General features: G+C 38.8%; 1 protein-coding gene and 1 long non-coding RNA gene across 2 annotated transcripts in view; one reads left to right on the plus strand and one right to left on the minus strand.

Moving 5' to 3' along the window:
- Positions 1-19942, minus strand: part of ARHGAP15 (Rho GTPase activating protein 15) — a 331210-nt gene that overhangs the window by 233046 nt on the left and 78222 nt on the right. The gene's annotated exons all lie outside the window — the stretch shown is intronic.
- On the plus strand, positions 1361-4910 carry LOC113973607. Its single transcript, XR_003536274.1, has 3 exons — positions 1361-3084; positions 3184-3371; positions 3781-4910. It is a non-coding gene; the product is annotated as an uncharacterized LOC113973607 (long non-coding RNA).

Below are 19942 nucleotides of genomic sequence, written 5' to 3' on the forward strand. Positions count from 1 at the left end.
GAGACATAATGGGCCACTTACATTCCCTTTATTATAAGTACTTGCCTAATTTCATTGGAATAACTGGTAAATCTGTACATTGTTTCTCCAGGATTATTTAACATTCCCTGACTTACCAACCACCACCTATACTTACTTTCAATGGGAAAGCTATAAGGCAGGTGTGGGCACAAAAAGGAAAAAAAACTGGGGTAGATTCCACTTATTTTCCCCAGGGAACAGGAAAAGTAAAGACAACTCTGGTCAGCTTGGCTTGGCAGCAAAATGCACTGTCACTCCAAAGCATCCAAGTGCTTAGGAATGTCAAGGAGTAGCTGCATATTTGAGTCCTTCAGGTTCCCTAGAAACTCCTGCTGCCTCAGATATTTGAAGGAAACACAGCTAAGCAAGGATGACTAATGAAAATTTTGAATATTCCTTCTGAACTGTATTCTTCTCTTTAGGCTTAACATAGCAATGATATTTTTAAGGCTGTGAGATTTGTATCACAGCTTGCAATAGATTAGCTGACAAGATAGTTGAACATTATGAAAATGTAAGGGGGAGTAGATGTAAAGGTGGGGAAAAGACAGAAGAAAGGAAAGGAGGAATCAAAAGCAAAGAGAACAAAGGAAAGAGGTTCACTGAGTCATTTATATCCCACAGTTGAGCAATAAAACATCGTTACCATCAATAAGCTCCTATTAAAGCAGTTGGAGATGAATTAAGGAAGGTTCAAAGTAAGACTAGGAGAGGACTTTAGATTAATTTTGTGTTTAAAGAATATTTAAAAGGGTGTTGAGAAAGGCAAAGTATAAAGTTCATGGTAATACCAGCACTGCTTTGTAAGACATTGTAGTTTGTTGTAAGACGTGGCTGTGTCCAGACTTTCTCTACACTTTTTCTCTTATGTTGAACATTTTTTTCTCCTCCTATTATGCTGAGCAACGTTGTTGATCCCCTCATTCCTACACCAGATTTGGGTTTTCCACCACAATCATAAAGTTTTTACTGCTACAAGCTCTACTTGGCCTCCACACTGGTGCACAACTGGGACAGAGGATGGGGTTGTATCATCTCTCTTGACTCAAGAGTGAAAGAGCAGAAGAGAAGAGCAGTGAGAGGGAATAACTCTTTTTTGCCTCCATTCCCCCCTTTTCCATATGAACATGATGACTCATTATGACAGAAGTGTAATAAATTTCTAAAAAGGCAGCCACAAAACTTGTATTTTTTTTTCTGACAGGCACAGATACATAAAAAAAAAAAGCTCACACATTCAATGATATAGGATTAAATTATCCCCTGCCAGCTTTTGGGGTAATATTTAAACATTACATCCTACAATGAAGCTCAGTTCTAAACTGCTGCATCTGATTTATAGAAGTAAACAGCACAAACTCCAAGTGTAACAGCGCTGTAATGTCTTTATGTTGCAGCAGGGCTATCAGTTAAAAAAAAAAAAAGACTTTTCTTTCCTTACTCTGACTCTAAACTGCACCAGCCCTGGTGAGATGGAAATTACTCCAAGCTTTCTCCTTGGAAGAAACTTCTTGCCCTCTTCTCTTGGTTTTTGGAGAGCAGCACAGTGCTTCTCATGATCTGGTATCACTGACTCAGCTCTAGAGACCAGGATTTACATCAGGAACTTTCCAGCTCTGGATGGAGGCACCAGCTCGCCATGTGCTGTGGGAGAAGCTGCCCCCCTGCACCCTCACTGCTCCCAATTCTTCAGGCAAGGTTAAGTACATGTAAATTAAAACTGCAAGCTATTTTTGTATAAAGTCGGTATTACTAATTTGTTAACTATGACAATTTCACACAGAAACCCTTTTGTTGGAAACTGAGTTTCTCATGTAATAATTAGCTGTGGAATATTACCCCAAACAGGTGTCTGTAGCCTGTCAAAGTCAGAACAGGTGATTTAGAATTAGCGTATTAAAAGAACTGTGAATTAGCGAAGCAAAAACGTGTTAATTTCTTGTTCCATCTGTTAATATGAATTCACTGCCAAATATTTTACTTTGTAGAACTGTGCTGGGATTGGCAAGAACATACACTATAAAAAAAAAGTTTAAAGGCCTGAATGTTTAAAAATCATGACATACGTTACTGCAAAAATAACTTCTACATTTGAGCAAGGTTTTTTCTTTTGTATCTTTTAAAACTTCATAGTCAAGAACACCAGATAATCCATAAAATTAAGCTAAAAGCTCTCACACACACACAAAAAATAATTTTAAGGCTTTCAAAACCGAGTCTGAATGCAGTGTCACAAGAAAATGTAAGGAAAATATTATGAATTGGCTTGGATAAAAACTACAATCAATGTTTTTATTCTGTCTTGAAAATATTCAAATACTCAAGATATTGGAGATGTGAATAATACCGGTATTAAACATAATACTGCTGTCTACCTGTAAAAGCTCTGTCCTATCTGTACATGAGCATAGATCCCATGAACATCCCATTCCTCAGTCTTTTGTGATGATCAGCATGTTATGAGCAATGGCAACAACCCTAAAACTACCTGTCTGACACGTCTGATTCTTCACAATAGTATTTATAGCAGTAGGAATGACATGGCTTTTTATTATAATCCTCACCTTCATGTTCTTCTCACTGGATGCTGGAATACTGAGCTAGTGGAGAATCTGGAACATGTCTGGATGGTCAGTATGACAAACCCACTGCACACGAAGTGGGCTTAAAGACTGATTTTAAAGAGTCTATAGTTCACGTTTGCTATTAGCAAAAACAATGTTTTTTATGGCTCTCCTGTCTTTCAAAAAAAGAGAATATTTTTAAAGCATTTTAAATATAATTACCCAGCAATGTATTATACATATCCATCAACTATTAATGAACACCAGGTATAAATGTCCAACTCCTAATATATATGACTAATGACTGCAATATATTTCCTACTGTGAGTACTTCTCTACTTTTCTAAGCTTTTCAGGGAAATGCCCAGTTTTGTGTTTGCTCCCTGCTGTGCCTGGTGCTTCTCTGACCCTGCACCCTTTAGAGTTTCAACAGCTGATTTCTTCTATCAGTCACCAGCTGTCCTGCCCTGGAGAACATCTTGCACAAGTTGGTTCACAGGTATGAACACCAAGATTATGGCTCCAGCCTGTATTTACATGATATCCAACTGTTTGAATTAAATAATTTGCCCTCAGCCTTTTATTTTTTTCCTGGAAGGTGAGGAGGTGCAGAAGCTCAGAGGAAGAGGAAGATCATACATTGAAGTGGATGAAGGAGAAAGCTAAAGATGTTGACATGTATAGAAACCTCTCATTGACCTCCATCTTGGTGCATTGCTCACCAAAAATAGTTATACAGCTAATCCTGCCATCATTTGAGTCTCTGTTGTGCCAAGATTTTCCAAGGTAAGAGGCAGCTAGCATTTTCAGGCCTGGCATTCAGGGTCATAAATCAATTTGCACTAAAATTGTCTTAGGAGACAAATATTGAGGCTGTGCCTGCCCCAGCCCTGAAAGTGTTCAAGGTCAGGTTGGGTGGGGCTTGGTGCAACCTGGTCTAGTGGAAGGTGTCCCTGCCCACAGCAGGGGGGCTGGAACTAGAGAATCTCTAAGGTCTCTTCCAACCCAAACCTTTCTAGGATTCTGTGATTCTATGAATAAGCATTTGCTTTCCCAATCTAGCCCCTCATCACACATCCTGATGCAACAAATAAAGAGATTTTTAGCTCTTTTCCTGCAACTTGCATTGCAGGACACCACCCAGCCCCCAGGCACGTTGTTACTTTAACATCTTTCCCCAAATTGTATTTTCTAGCACGAAGAAATCACAGAGAAACCCATATTGCCACTTGGATTACAGGAGAGTGAGAAGATGCACACCCAATTACTGCAAAGCGTTCCAAGCAAAGCTTAGAGATACGCAGCAGGTTCTTAACTGCAAATGATATGATAGGTAGTTTCTCCTCCCTAGTTTTCTGCCACATCCAAGAGATTAATACTTACATGAATCATCTGTAATGACTAGCATAATTTAGGGAAGTGAATGAGATTTTCTGCATTATTTATATTATGAACTCACAAGAATATGAATGGTGGCTTATGTAAATTCAAACCATGTTTACAGTAGCAAAGTGCAGAGAAAGACCGCAAGGGTTAAGCTGATATTTCCAGGGTTGGAGCTCTTTGTATCAACACTCGATTGCTTATTGCTTTAGTGCTGAGTGATGTGAGTTACAGCCTATGAACTACATATGGGAAACTTTTATTGTTTTCCACATTTGAATGGAAAAATAATTATGTCGCTCACATCTTTCACATACTTAAAGTAAATGCATCAAATTCTTTCTCAGGGTGTGGGCCTGAATTCTTATATTTAAAAAACGAAGGCTGCCAAAGTTTTGACCTTCGAGTAATAAAGGTTATTTTTTTTTCTTTCTTTCTTTCTTTTATTTTTTTAATGCTTGATAATTCAACCTAAATGTCAGCTTCAGCTTTAAAATAGAACACATCTATTTGCTCATAATATTTAAGAAATACAATGTCATTATGCTGTTATCAGTGGTAAAACATGTCTAATCTTGATATAGCATCACCTTTAACAAATGCTTGTGGGAAAAAACTAGCGAATGCATAAAACATTTTATGTAGTTTTAAAATATACAATACATTAAAGTTTTAGTTGACTTATCTGAAAAGACATATTTTTGGCACATAAATAAAAAAAGGCAAGGGAAGAACTTGTCAGAAGGCAAATAAAGTATGTAAATTAAATCAAAGGTAAGGCAGCTACACTTTTTGTATAAATAACTGTGTTAACAGATTTTTATGCATATTACAATATATTCAGATGTATTACTTCTGCAAAAACAAATTCGTTGCTTCTTTCCAAAAAACGGATTAAAACAATTTATTTTATAAAATTTGGATGGATAGGATAAGAAATGTAATAGCTATCTATGGAAAATAAATATAAAAATTATTCAAGCTCCATCTACTTTATGTTAGTAATGAGATGCACTTCATTCAAATTCCTTTCAATTGAAACAGTGCTGAGAAAGCAGGAACATGATTCTGTAGGAAATGATTTCTAATCTTCATGATAACATACCAATATAATACAATTATTTACAATTGACTAAGAGTTAATTCCAATAGTATAACATCTTTCCTGCAAAAATGTCAGCTTTTATTGATGAAACAAACTAAGAATAAAACATTTTTACTTGTAGTCTAACTGTGCTGTTTTTCATTCTGTTAACCAAAACAACACAGCAATACTGTAAACAAAAAAATAGCATCAAACTGGCTGTGTTTGCATGATTTTTATCAAGAATCAGAAGCAGTAGAAGGAAGGGCTTTGGGATTTTTAAAGCATTAAAAATAGTTTGAGAAAATAAATTATTCTTTACTTTGTTTGTTTATTTGGGGGGGGATTTTCTTTTCAAGATATTGAACATGAATTCAGTCAGAAGACATCACCAGTGTCCATAGGCAGAGATCACGTACCATTATAAAAATAATTGCAATTATGTTGCAACAATCATATTTTTAAATGCCCAACTGTCATGTTGCTTTTGGGTTTTATTTTGAAAAATTAATGTAAATAACAATAAAACAAAGAGTTAACATTCAATCCCTTTTCTGTACTCCGAATTTTGATGTACATGGCAGGACTATTTTCACCGAAGTCTGAATATTATTTTACTCTCAGCAATTCTCTTGCCTTAGAAGACTTCACCAATAATGTATCTTGATACTTCTACAAAGAAGTAAATATGGTTTAACTGCTTCTCTGTCTTATAATCTGGGGGTACTGCTCAACATTGTCAAGCATGCTCTAAGTTACCAAAAACAACAGAATTTCTCTTTGCAACTACAGAGACATTTGTGCAGCATTTTGAGCTCCTTTATCACACCCATCAACACCTTGACCCAACCTCATCCCTCCACTCTGAGCACCTGTTTTGCTCTTATGACACACCTGAAATGAGGATTCACCAAGGCAGCCTGAGAGGAAAATTATTATAGAATCCCAGACTGGTTTGAGTTGGAAGAGAACTTAAAGCTCACCTCACTCCAAACCCCCTGCCATGGGCAGGGACACCTTCCACTAGCCCAGGTTGCTCCAAGCCCCATCCAATCTGGCCTTGGACACTTCCAGGGATGGGGCAGCCACAGCTTTTCTGGGCAACCTGTGCCAGGGCCTCACCACTCTCAAAGGGAAGAATATATCATATATATCAAAGGAGAAGATAAATACTCAGTCTGTTTTGGTGTGAAGGAACACAACAGGTGTAGGCAATGATAAGACATAGTGCTGGCCTGAAGACCATTGATGAAGACTTTTCTACTAGATTTTTCTCCCCTCTTTGGTTCTGCAGCTGTTTGAAAAGATAAAATTATTTTAACTCTTTTCTTATGTCAAGGCCAGGAAAAAAGATGCAGTGGTGTGCCAAGACACGAAACCACAAGGAACCAAAATTCGGAACAAAAGCAGTTGCTTTGTCCAACTCACATGGGGTTGCCCTCCTAAACTCCTTCCACTAATATTTAAGAGCATGAGCAAGTATACCCTGGTAAACAAAATACAGAAACTCTGCCTTATCTCTTCACGTGGGCTGGCCCAACAAACTCAAATGCTAACACAATAAAAGGAAACAGGTGGCTGAGAGAAATATCTTATATCCTCTAAAGCAGCTGCCTTACAAGAAATTCAATCTAGGTATCCCGAACAAGCTGCCTTTTCATCAAAGAATGCTTACACCAGGGATGCACAGTATACCTACTCAGAACATGTCTTGTATCGAACTTTCCACCACCAACTGGTTCCCTTTGATTGGCACAATTTTGGCAGGTAATAATATTTGTATTTTTTAAGAGCAGCGTTTAATTTGTTTACAACAGGTGCTCACTTTCCACTCGCACAGAGGAGCCATTGTTCCCCATGGCCCCGGGATATGACTGGAAATCTCACGTTACTGGTTTTCTCCAAGGAGCACAGCAGGAATGATTGAACTGACCTCCCAAGTTTCAGCAGTTTGAACTATTTGAAGCGCAGGACGCAGAGTTGCTGGAGCAGGTTGGACTGTGTGAGAAAGGATCTATGTAGGTGATGACTGACAGGACATACCCCTTGCATGAGGAGAAAAAGGGTTTACCATGAAACTGTGCATTACCACTGTAATCTCTGTATCCTTTAGGGCAGAATGGGAACTGGCACACAGGTAGCAAGTATTTCCAACTACTTAATTTAAAAGTTGAAATTTTCATTATGAAGAAAAAACAATTATTCTGCTTAAAAGCCACTTAAAATCCATAAGATTTTGATATAACTCAAATAACTACTTATAACGTTAACCATAAAACAACATGGATTTCTAAACAACCACTCTGCAACACCCCCCAGCCTAGAGCTTAAAATATTAAATATCTCTAGCCTTTTACTTTGGTCCTAAAATATGCAGACTTAACTAAATCTGCCCTGGAAAGCATGGAGAATTGTCTTTTAGATATGGATAGATACGCTTCAGACATACATCTCTGCATAAAGAACTCTCAACTTTCCTTTTGACGTTATCAATAAAATATTTTCATTTTCTATTAAATAGAAGAATATATGTGAACTATATCACCATAAATCTAAATACGTTCCTTTACAAATCTGCAGAGATCTCAGTGTTTAATATATGAGAGAAAACCTGTTTAAAGAGTTTGAAAATCCTGAACTTACTACTGAATCCTTTGGAATTTAAGAGAAGTTGTGACACGTAATGCTGGGAGATGGGTGCTTTTATGGGAAGTCGTCTCTCCACATGATGCAGCAGCACATGGAAAGGCAGATGGAGAGAGGCTGTACAGGTAACTAAGGATAGAAGGTGGTGTAGGGTGGACAGGTACAAAAGAAAGAGCTCAGAGTACTCTGTCTTCTAAGTCATTAAATTCACTTCTTCTTGTCATTGGTATGATCTCCATCCTGCCCTCCCTGTGGCTGCTGTGGTTGACAAAATGTCTTTTATTATCTATCCTCTGGGAAAGGGGAAGGTGGACAATGGACTGAGCAGAGATTCTTGACAACATGCAAGTTATCGACTGACAGCCCTAAAATCTGGCAATATGTCTGTTCAGTAGAGGCTTTGTACACATCTGGAAAAACGTTATTAGTGAGCTGGAATGGTGAAGATTTTCTGGAATACCTTAAACAGCCACACAGTTCACATTTTGTTGTGCTGGTTTTCACTGTGCCTTGAAAAGCCAGGTTTCTTGCTTGTGCTCTATTCATATTTAAAGAGCAAATATAATTGTTAAAATAGCAAAATATCTGACTTTTTGAAAATAACTACTGATCATAGACAGCAGCTCTTAGCTGCAGCTGTTTCCATCATGACACTAATTCCCCATTCATTTGAATGGGGCTTAATGGTGCTGTCATAATAATCTTATTGTGACACCAATGGAAGTTCATGGAGACAATGCAACAATGTTAAGATTAAATAAATTGATGTCCCTACTGTGATATGTTTAGCACCGTATTCTGAAATTTCTATATTTGGGGAGCTTAATTATATAGAATTTATTAGTCTGACATATTAACCTCATTTTTATGGCTTCCTCGAAAGCTTCCAGATTTAATTAAATAATTCTCAATAGCTGCACAAGCTATTGCCTTCTCCTGAATGTATTCATGAGACCTCTCTGTTCGACACAAAACGTGGTGTCAGGTTGTAATGGCAAAGTATTTCTGGCATGTCATTGTCCTGTTGGAAATCCAGAGTCCAGCTGGCTTTAGTTTTTGTGTATATTACATTTGTGAAACCCCACACTTTACAGATGATTAATGAACCACTCTATAGATGGCTGTACAAATACAAAACCTGGGTTTGTGCAGCAAGACCCAAGTATATAGCAATAGGTGGAAGAGAACTTCCTGAAATTGGAGAAACCATGTCAAATAGAAAAGAAACATGTAGACAGATTTTTGGAACTGACCACAGTACATATTATAAAAAGATACAGATCAACCACTCAAAACTTTCAACTACAGAATTAACAAGCATTGTTTCCACTGTCAAAAATTTAATCTCATTTTGATTTTATTTCACATCCCTGCTTAAGCCTTGTATTGAAAAGCATATTGGATGTTAGCTCAATCTGTGGAAATATCAATTTCATAATCAGAATCTCAATATGGGTGAACTGTGCGCTTCGCTTCTAAAATTAATAAGTTTCAAAAAAATGTAAAGGGAGCAACAAAGTGTTCCCGAGCCCTGATCCTTGTCTGTAACCACAGGTGCCTGCTCTCCCCAAGGCAGAGGTACCTCACAGCTTTTGACGAGCACTGTAATATTCCCTGTCAATTTTACATTCTGCTTGGCAGCAGCAGAAACCTGACAGGCATCAGCAGAGTGATTGGCAGTACCATGCCTGATAATGCGAGTCAAAGCAATTGGCAACAGCACCACTATCCCCCTCACAGAGTCCAGAATTTACTTATAATCTCACAGGTGACCTTCAATGATACAGGCTGGAAGGTCATGGAGAGGAGATGGCTTTTTATGTCCCTTAAAAATTATTGCTGGTGTATTTTTTTTATGCTTTATTAGAAAGTGAACTAAAGCAGCCCCTGATCTGGGATATTTCGGCTGCATTACCTTGTAGGGGCTGCATGGCCTTGGATTAGAAACAGTAACTTTTTTTGGCGTTTAATAACTTATATGATTTCTAGCCTTGTATTTACACCTTTGATTTCCCCAACTGTAAACAAATTTAGTGAAGCCTTTCTGAAAATTGCTCTCCAGATTAATCAGCTAATATTCACAGTGAAAGCTGAACAATGAAAGTCTTGCACACATTCATCACCTCTTGATGTCTGTCCAGGCTCAGCCTTGCACCTACAATTAGGTTTCCATGGGATCACAAAATTTTTGTCTGAGAGCTCGTTCATGAGTCTCTCTGCTCAAAATCCTCAAAGAATTTAAAATTTGATATCAGAAGCTCAGGTTGGGATGAACATTTAAACATTAAAGCAGAAGAGGGAGGAAACTTTTCAAGAGGAGCAGGGAACTAATTTATTTCGATTCAAAAAAAACCCCCCAAATTTATAGAAAGGTTTGGGTTGATCTTCCCTACTTCACCCTGACCCTCTACTACCAATCCAGATGTCCCTGAACAGCACCAGCTTTTCACTTCCACTTGACATACAGATGAAACACACATCCAAACTCATCCCCATTAAAGCACAGATGTGATTTTTTTTTAGATTTCATAACTATCACTTCATGTCTTAGTGGTTTGTGCTCAGGAGCACTTTCTAAGTGTGTTGTAGAAAAAGCTGCTGTGGTGGAGGGAGTGATTTCCATCACTGGAAGGCAGAATTAAATTGAGAGAGATAACAGGACTCAGTAAAACACGCCTTGTGCTGCTGGCCTGCTATGCCAGCTCTCTGTTGATGTACCTAGAAACAAGAGGTTTTCAGATGAATGTCATCTAATGTCATTTTTTGAGCCCCTAAAGCCTTTTGTCCTCACTTTGCTTGTCACCAAGCAAGACCCTTGTCTGACATGACAGTAGGTTTGAATAAAGGCATTTATTATTCCAAAATATTCTGATCCCTTCAGCCTGCCCTTTCTTCATAAATATTTCTTTGGGTTTTTTTTTCATATTACAATAAAATTAAAACAAGATGAAATCCCACTACATTTAATGTAGTCAGGGCTAGTTGGTTCCAAGAGAAATCTTTCAACATTTTTTTTTCCCCAACTGCTCTTACTTAGCTCTCTATAAATTGGATTTGGTATGTATTGCAGCACCTAGGAAAACCAAGAAAAGTGAAGAATAGCTTAGTTTGAAGCCTGACCGCTGCACATCCTTTACGCTTTCCTTCAGCCAAGGTTTATACCCCCTAAACTGCTGTGGTGCATGTTGCAATCCACAAAGATTTAAAATTCATCAAACAGACAAAGTGTACATTTAATACTCACATGAGGGAATACAGAATGCCTTTCAATACATCAAACTCCTAAACCTTTTACATCTTTCATTTTTAAGCTACACGGATTTTGATTTGTACAATTTTAAAAATATTCTGAAGCCTAGTCAATCTAACACTAAAAAGCACTGTTGCACAGTAAGAAATCAAGAAATACAATTCAGCAAACCTGCTATAGTTGGTCCCCAGGGAAGTTTTTTTCCAATTCTGTTTGTCATAGCCCAGATCCATCATGTCATGCTAGCCTAACTTACTACTTCTGTCTTTTTTCCTATTTTTTTTTCTTTTCTTTCTCTTTTACCCTTTTTTGGCACACTCCAACTATTTTCTGTTAAACTAGTGCTGTCACAAGAAAACATATAAAAATGCTCTTTTGCAAACATACTGTTTGGTCTCTACTGAACTCTCCAGAGCCACGGATTTCTCTCACTGTCTTTATCAGGGGTGAATGTTGACAGATCACTGAACCTTACTGTCAGCGGTGACAGGCTTAAAGCTGTTTTGTGCAAGGTGGAGAAAAAACAAAAAAGGTTTCTGTGCCTTGCATCTAGAAGGTCCCTGATTTAACAACAAAGGCTTATGTTCAAAGATGATTAGCTTAAAGGCATTTCAGAGAGTTTTGATTGTAGCAGCAGTTGGGTGTCTTGCTACTGGGTGAAATATGTATTCCCCTGAGAACAAAGGCGGCAGCAATCCTATTCTGCTGAGATGGCAACTTTAATAATTCCATGTATTTATCAGTATTGTGTCAAGATCTTAAGGATTTTGCCCTTCAGGTGAAGTTGGAGGTAGATGGAATGGATACGGTGCTGAACAATCCCACTAAGATATACATGGAAAATGTCCCATAATGTCCCGGGGGAGAGATAGAAAAGATTCCTAAGTATCCGAATACACATAACATAGATAAATGTCTTCAAGCTTTACAAAAGGAAGGCTGAGCTTTCTACAGTGGGCTTTAGCCTATGCATAAAGTGATGAGTCCAGGTGCTTTTTTCCCCATACAGAGAAGCATTAAAAAAAAAGAGTATTAATAATGTAAATTATCCAGCAGTATTTTCACCCAGAAGTTAAGCCAGGAAAAAAAAAAAAAAAGGAATGCAGCTTAAGCACTGAATGCATTGAAAATAATAACATGTCATATTCACTGTTGGGCCTCTTATAAAAGAAGGAAGAAACTTGAAATATAAATAATGGTATTTACTGGAAAAAAATAATTGGAGAGATTATTGCAGCTGTAAGTAGTATGGGTAGGGCTTGAGTGAGCACAGATACTCCACATAAAATCATCCAGAAGCAGAGCATCTCTTCACCTTTGGGAACACAAACAATTTCTGTAAGCTCACTCTACATGCCCATGGTCAGTGACACCAGGACAGATTTTACTGTCCCACAGTGATAATGGCCAAGAGGAGAAACTATCTATTTGGTGAGGATATATCTATCTCTTCATGCGCCATCAGAGAGATGTAGGGGACTTGCAGGAGGAAATGCCTCCTAATTAATGATATTTCAGAGCCTTATGAAGTGTGAAAGCCTGTCTGGAGGAATGTGTAGTGTAAGCATGATTCTGAAGGGCCCAGTAGCAGAGCAATAAAGCAATAAAAATGTAGGACTAATGTGCAGGACAGAGTTGGAGGTGTCTGGAGGAATTCTAAGATCAGATTTTAAAGTATGTTCATACCCTCAAGATATCACTTCAAGCATTTATAAGGTCGCAGTAGGCCTTTCTCTTTCAATGCCTTAAAAACTTTGTATTTTAAGAGAAAATACATATTTTCTGTCAGATGTCTAGTCCATCAAAGCTGGTGAGTTCTTGGTCATGCTTCATTAATTAAGAACTCATGATGGTTCAGGAATTGCCATGGAGTCAGGGTTATACACCCCTTGACACTGCAGTGGTTGTATCAACCTACTAGTGGGCAGTTCATATTAGAAATAATTTTCACCAGTACTTATGAGATGCAAAGTTTCATACAATTAAAGATTTTTTTTTTTAAGAATTGGATGCCTATAAAAGAGAATATCTTAATTCCTCTAAAATCACAACACAGGAAAATGGCAGAAATATCAGAAAGAAACTTTGCTAATGCTGAAAGCTGCTCACAGATTGATTTTCAAACGTATCAATTCTCTCCTGACATGTTTGTCTTATGCTGTGTCAAGTGGCAGAGCTGTGCCACTGGCCAGGGCTGCCGAGCTGACACGAGTGTGTCCCTTGCCTTCTCCTGGCAGCAGCTGTGCCCGCAGCATCCCCAGATCCCAGTGCCACCGGTGCTGCCAGGAGCACGGCTGAGCTGTGCCCTGGGACAGGATGCACACGCTGGCAGGTCCTCAGTAGGCTGAGCATTTATGCAGATTCTGTGGACCAAACCTCCTCCTGTCAGGATCAGGTCTAAAGAGATCTTTGTTTTCATTTCATGTGAGGTGTGATGATGGTTAAACCCAGAACACAGCGATAAGTTCCAGAGCAATCATTTGTAGGCCAAAGTATTTTTTCTTCTTTTTTTTTGTTCCTTTTCCCTTTCTCCTCTCTCCTTTCCCTTCTCTTTCCTTTCCCTGTTCCCTTCCCTTCCTTTCCCTTCCCTTTTGAAAATTATGTATGCCCCTTGCTTTCCAAAATTTAACTTCATATTTTTAAATTATTGGCCCTTGGTAGTTATATATTTGTTTTATCCAGGCCTATCTTCCCTTCTAAATTGAAGTTAAGTTTTTCACTGAACCTCTACAGGGATGACAGAAAGGTGGGATTACAGGGGCAGCTGCAGCCTGCCCAGAAGTACCTGATCCATGGAGCACCTGCCCATCCCAGGGCTGTAACAGGGTACCAGTTGTGTCAATTCATAGTCCTCTCCTCCTTCTTCTCATTCCCAGTGCAACTGTACCACCCCCTGGATCACAAATCTGTAATTTCCATGTTATTTCAGAGCTCCCCGAAGGTGACCTGAGCTGGCAGGGACTCCCATGGTCCAGCCAGCAGCACACAGGTTGTGCTGAGGACAAGTTAGCTCAAAACAGGGAGAGGAAAATTAGTTTCTGGGGTTGGAGGCCTTAAACATCATTTCTTCAGACAGTGACCCCCAACCTATCCAGTCGTCTGGGTTTCAAAGCTGTTCCCCAGCAGCTGAGGATCACCACCAGCCTGAAACTAAACAGGAGCACCTCAGTCTGTTCAGACTTAATATTTTAAGACCGAGGTGTGCTAGTGGCACAGGAAAGCTGTACCTGGCTGATTTGTGTTCAAACCTGAGCCAGGTTTTCCTCTCTCACTCCATGTAGTGGTGGCTCAGATGGGGACTCTCTTGTGGGACAGGAATCACTGGTGCTCTGCCATCCTGCAGTGCAACTGCTCTGCTTCTTTCCAAGGACCAGCAATCTTGTTTTCCTAAAAGCCTTTTCAGATGATATGTGCACATGGCATCTGTTTGCAATGTATATTTGCCATTAGTGTTTTTAAGTAGGAATGGTGGGGTCCGTATGGCACAGAACATAAGGATTGCTGTGGTAATTAGTCATTATTTGGACTAGCAGAATAACTGCTCTCAAAGACTCTTAACTCACTCATATCCTAATGTACCCAACATGTATTTTCTTTGTTTCTGCCCTTTATCTAAAGTATTTTTTGCTCTGAAAACACTGTTGATATTTATCATTTGTCTGACACATTAATCTATACAGGAAAAGTAAGCATAACATTTTTAGGAAAGTTTGCTTTTGCATTTTTTGAGGATGACACATTTTTCATTATAAACTAACATATAACATCCCTAAATCATCACGAGTTAAAGGAAAGCAACCAAAATAAGAAAGAGTAACACCTCCATAACAAAGCATATAGGTAAATCCAGTTGATCAAGAAAGAACACAAACCAGATGATTTACCTGCAGCTTTTGTTCTCCATGTTTACTCTGCATATATTCCTATTCTGAGTCTTATTTCTGTTAGATTTTTTTTAATCCTCACGCAGCCAGGTGTGCCAGGTATGACCACCATGATGTGGCTTTCATGTCACCTGGGAAACAGTGTTGTGAGCCCAAGGTCAGGGATACTATGCTGAGGAGAGCTGTGATGGGAGCAAATACCCTTCAAAGAGGAATGGTCATAAAAACTGTTATTTTTCCTCTGACCACCTGCATATTTCCAGGAGTGTTCCCCAATTCCTGTGAAACCAAGGAAGGGCAATGCCATCGCACATGTTGAATATACAGTGGAAGCTCCAAGAGAGAGCAACAAACAGGAGATGGATGAACCTGACTGTCCCAGGCAGCTCCCTAACACATCTCACAAACCTCAGGGTTGAAGATTACAAAAGCCATTTCTCAAGCCAGAAAGATGGAAATCTTAGTGTCTTATTCCAACGCAAGAAAAGGCTAAACATCTTTGTTCACAAGTCACTTGGATAAGAAAGTGGGGCAGACACCAGAATAAGCACTCTGGTCTTCTTACCTATGAAGAGGGTCTTTTCAGTCCTTTTAATGAAAACAATCCTGAGCCTCACACTGTGCTACATGCACATGGGGCAAAAGACATTTATTCTCAGAGCTCCCCCTCGCCCTCCTGCACCATGTGGGAAGCGGGGCAGACACACAGAGTTCTAGGAGAAAGTTTGCAAGAAACCCCCAAATCAGCACCAGTGATGGACATGGCAGGCTCTTAGAGGAGCACAAAAACTGTCCTTTGAGGCTTTGAAGTCTAGAGATGAGCAAAACAGTTTTTGATGCTGAGTAATTATGTTAAGTGGGCAGGTGGGAGCCAGATGCTGAACAACAGTTTCAGATGTGAAGGCACTGGTGCCCCAGTGCTTGTCTAGACCCCTATGTGGACATCAAATATATTTGGACATTAAAAAAAACTGAAGAAGTGATGCTGAAAGCATGCTGGTGAGCAGCAGAGCATGTTATACTGGTTGCCATATTGGCTTGTCTAGAGCATTTGGATAAAATTTGTACATTTGTATATTTTATGTTGGATTATCATTTCTTACCATTTCCACATGTTCTTTCATCGGGAAAATAATGCATGATCAAATGGTAAGTCCTATTTTTAAACTGCCTTTATGCAATTGAACTGAAAATATTAGTTTATCCTGTGCTATTCTGTCAAGCAGTATTATACTGATTAAGTTTTTAAAATATTATTGCTGCAGATGGAGTATACATAACCTGCATTTATACTCCATTTCATGTGCCTGCATCTTGAATCTTGAGAAACTTTGAATTTTTGACCACAGCCTCATGAAGGATCAGAATGTCATAACCCCTTTAGTCAATATTTTGAAAGGCTAATTTGAGTGAGTAATTGCATTCCAGTTCAGAAGAATATTAAAATAACTAGTTTATGCGAATACATCCATCCTAATGGAAATATACATTCCAGAAGAGTTGGAAGAATTAGCTTAATATTGTTGCTGTATAAAATTCAATGACTTGAGCTTTCAGGCAGGGCTGCACAGGCGGACTGAAAACATTTTGGCTCGCTTGGGTTTGCATCCACTGTATCTGCTTCCAATCTCAAATTCCAATAAACGAACAACAAAGAAATCAAAAGGAAACTGTGTGGCTCGCCAGCTTGAACCTTGCTTGCAGAGAAACCAGACAAAACCACACAGTGTGAGGAAGCAAACATAAAAACACAGTGTAATATGTTTTCTATTGTTTCTGCCAAAAAACATCACTTGGTCCAGATCCATGCAAAATCTGCCTTCTTCTGCTTAAATATACCCCACGCTCACTGAAGGGCTGGTGAGATTTCGTGCACTTTAAAGTCAACAAGGCCAAGTTGTGGTCTAACCTTCATTTTGTTTCATTAAAAAATACCACACACAGCCATCCCTCAGAACAAGAGACAAATTCCTAGACAATTAAAACAAACCCTTATGCTCATGTTCAGCTTCCTTCTTCTCTATACAGTGTCTGCTACTCCCATGCATAGTTGGGAAATTAGAAGATGCTATCCAAACAAGTAGCTTGAACAGTATTAATATTACAGCAACACAGGCACACATGGAACAATGAAATCCCCAAAGGATTACAATTAAAGATGACTTCTAATCTGGCAGCGTCCATGGTGCAGGAATAAACCTCATGGAAATAAAAATGTATGAGCTACATAGTGGCTGCAGCTTGCTGCTGTGGCCTGTATCCCTGGTGTGAACTAGAAGAACGTTTCTAGCATTGTAAAAAAATTATATTCCCTTAAAAGTTAGTGGTTCAATAAATTACCCGGTTTAGACAACAGGACTTCCATCTACCCCTGCCACCTGAGTTAAGGTCCCTTCAATCGAGGCCATTCTATGACTCCATGATTCTATAAATGATAAAAATCCATCCCTGTCTGGTCAATGCTCTCCTGGCATCAGCCCTGCAGCCTGGAGATGTCATCAGTCAGGAAGAAGAGTGCACTTACATATATACTCATATACAGCCATAAATATTCAAACACAGTTGCTGCTTCTTGGTTTGATCCTGAGTTTAGACTACGGATGATGACTAACCTGAACATACCACATGGCGGAACACTGGAGTTTTGTTAAGCTTCTTGTGTTCTCTTATTTTCAACCTAAAAGTCTCAGGCTTTCATACAGACTAAAAAAAAAGAGAGAAATTCTAAGTAATGATCACTGTCCAGTTCAAAGCTAAATATTGTTACAGATGGGAACAGAAGGACTTATTGCTGCAGGACAGTGATCTTACACTGCACATCTGGAGCACTTTGTCTACACCCTGACTGGCAGTGGAGCCTGCACACATCAGATGGCATCAGTCAGAAAATGTGTTAGCACAAAAAAATTATGACGAGTGCACAGCATGGTCAGATGTAAGGAAAAGCACCATTTGTAGATTTGTAAGTCAATTAAGCTTTATTTCAAGTGATTCCCCCAAGGCTTCTTGAGGTAGGAGCATTTGTTTTCCTTCATTTCACCTAGGCTTGCTATGATTTAGTGACTGTAGAGTTCTATATAGTCTCAATATCTTGATTTTCAGAACTGTCTCTCAAAGCATGACCTATGCTTTGACCTCTTTCCTGAAGCCTTACTAAGCAACCACATAGCATCCAAACACAGATACGGCAAAAAAGGCAGAAAAACTGCATGAAACTATCAAACATTGTACTGTGACTGTTCTCAACCTCTCACTGACATTATTAATTAAATCAAGAACATAGTGTCAACATTTTGGTTAACAAACAGCACTGGTCAAGACAGGTGGCTTACAGCACCTGTGTATGAGTTATACCTTTAGGAGACATGACCTTTTCCCTTTCCTACTCAAAAATGACTTTTGAGGTATACAATATTTGGAAAAAACCCTCTTCAGAAAATAAGTCTTATTATAGAAGAAATAAAGGCATTTGTGCAATACCCAATAATTTCCAGTCTCTAGTGTTTACCTACCGCTAAACACTTTTTTCTCCAGTCAGAGGGTATGTTGAATGGAAAAATGCCACACTGCAACTAGCAGAACAGGTTATAGGCTGAAATTGATTGGCATCACCTAATTAAACTGATATAAAATAGGAAATAAATTCATAGAAATCTAAGTCAATTTGCTAAGTGAAAGAAGGCTGAGAAAAAAAAAGTTGAATAGTTTGTAATGAATAATCTAACTATGCAATTTAAGTAAAAATACTGCAGATATTTCAAAGTTTCATATTTACTAGAAAGATCTTAAAAAATCTTTTTAAAAAGTAAAATGTGTGCTGAACTTTTCTGACATTTACAAAAGTAATTAATTAATATGATTAAGCAAATTAGACTGAGCCAAAGTCTGACTGATTGTAAAGCATGCTGCAAGAGCCACCTGTTTGCTAGAAAGATTAGATACTATGGTGCTGGCAGCTAGAAAAAAACAGAGAATTGTAAAAGATAACATCTATATATACTGATCTTTGAGATCTGTCTTGTCTGACATGCACTACCAGATTATCTCAGCTTTACCTGAGAAAAGAATTGTCCATTTTTGTTTGGAAAAAAAGCCCTACTAATTAAGCTAAAATAAAGTCACTGCTGACTAGGTCCATAAGGGTGTTTATGCATCTGATTCCTGATTAGGCACCTCAGCTCCTCCATACCTAGTTAGCCAGTTCCCAAGGTCCAGGAAAATCCTAGCACTAGTCATCTTATCCCTAAATTTACTGTCCTTCATCTTGAGGGCAGCAGTGCCTGTTCCTTCTGCACAGACACAATATCTTTGCCCAAGATAACATTTAGCAATTAAGAATCAAACTTCTGGTTACCAATAATTGCCTGGAGATGTTGTAAAATGTGCAGTTATAAGATATTCATCCCTGGTCATCATTTACAGCTTGAAACAAAACTTCAGAACAGGACAGAGAGGTACTTTTTTGCTATTATATAAACTTTTATAATTTGTATTACCAGAAATCCCCAGTCGTGTATTTTATGCTATGTATGGAACAAACCCATCACCTCTATCCCTCAGAACCTGCAGTGTGAAGGGAGAGACAACACTCTCAGCTTTAAAGGACTTAGAGTAGAGCAGCACTGGCAGTAGAGCACAGAGCAGCTACTAAAGCACTAAAGAGCACTTAAGTACTTAAAGGGGGCTTATAAAAAAAGAGAGAGAGCAACTTTTTATATGGGCAGATTGTGACAGGCAAGAGGGGTGGTTTTAAACTAAAAGAGAAGAGATGAGATTAGATGTTTGGGGAAATTCTTTACTCAGTGGGTGGTGAGGCCCTGGCACAGGTTGCCCAGAAAAGCTGTGGCTGCCCCATCCCAGGAAGTGTCCAAGGCCAGGTTGGATAGGGCTTGGAGCAACCTGGGATAGTGGAAGGTGTCCCTGCCCATGGTAGAGAGTTTGAAACTAGAGGATCTCTAAGGTCCCTTCCAACTCAAACCACTGCAAGATTCTGAGATTCTGTGATTCTACTAACTCAGAGTAGTACTTGATGAATACTTGATTGTCTAATTGATACCTGATGATACTTGATTTTGAAATTCATCCTGACCCTTTTACTCTCCTGGCTGTA

Source organism: Neopelma chrysocephalum, unplaced genomic scaffold (genome assembly GCF_003984885.1).
Source record: "Neopelma chrysocephalum unplaced genomic scaffold, ASM398488v2 Primary Assembly neopelma1_103b, whole genome shotgun sequence".
Taxonomy (NCBI): Eukaryota; Metazoa; Chordata; class Aves; order Passeriformes; family Pipridae; genus Neopelma; species Neopelma chrysocephalum.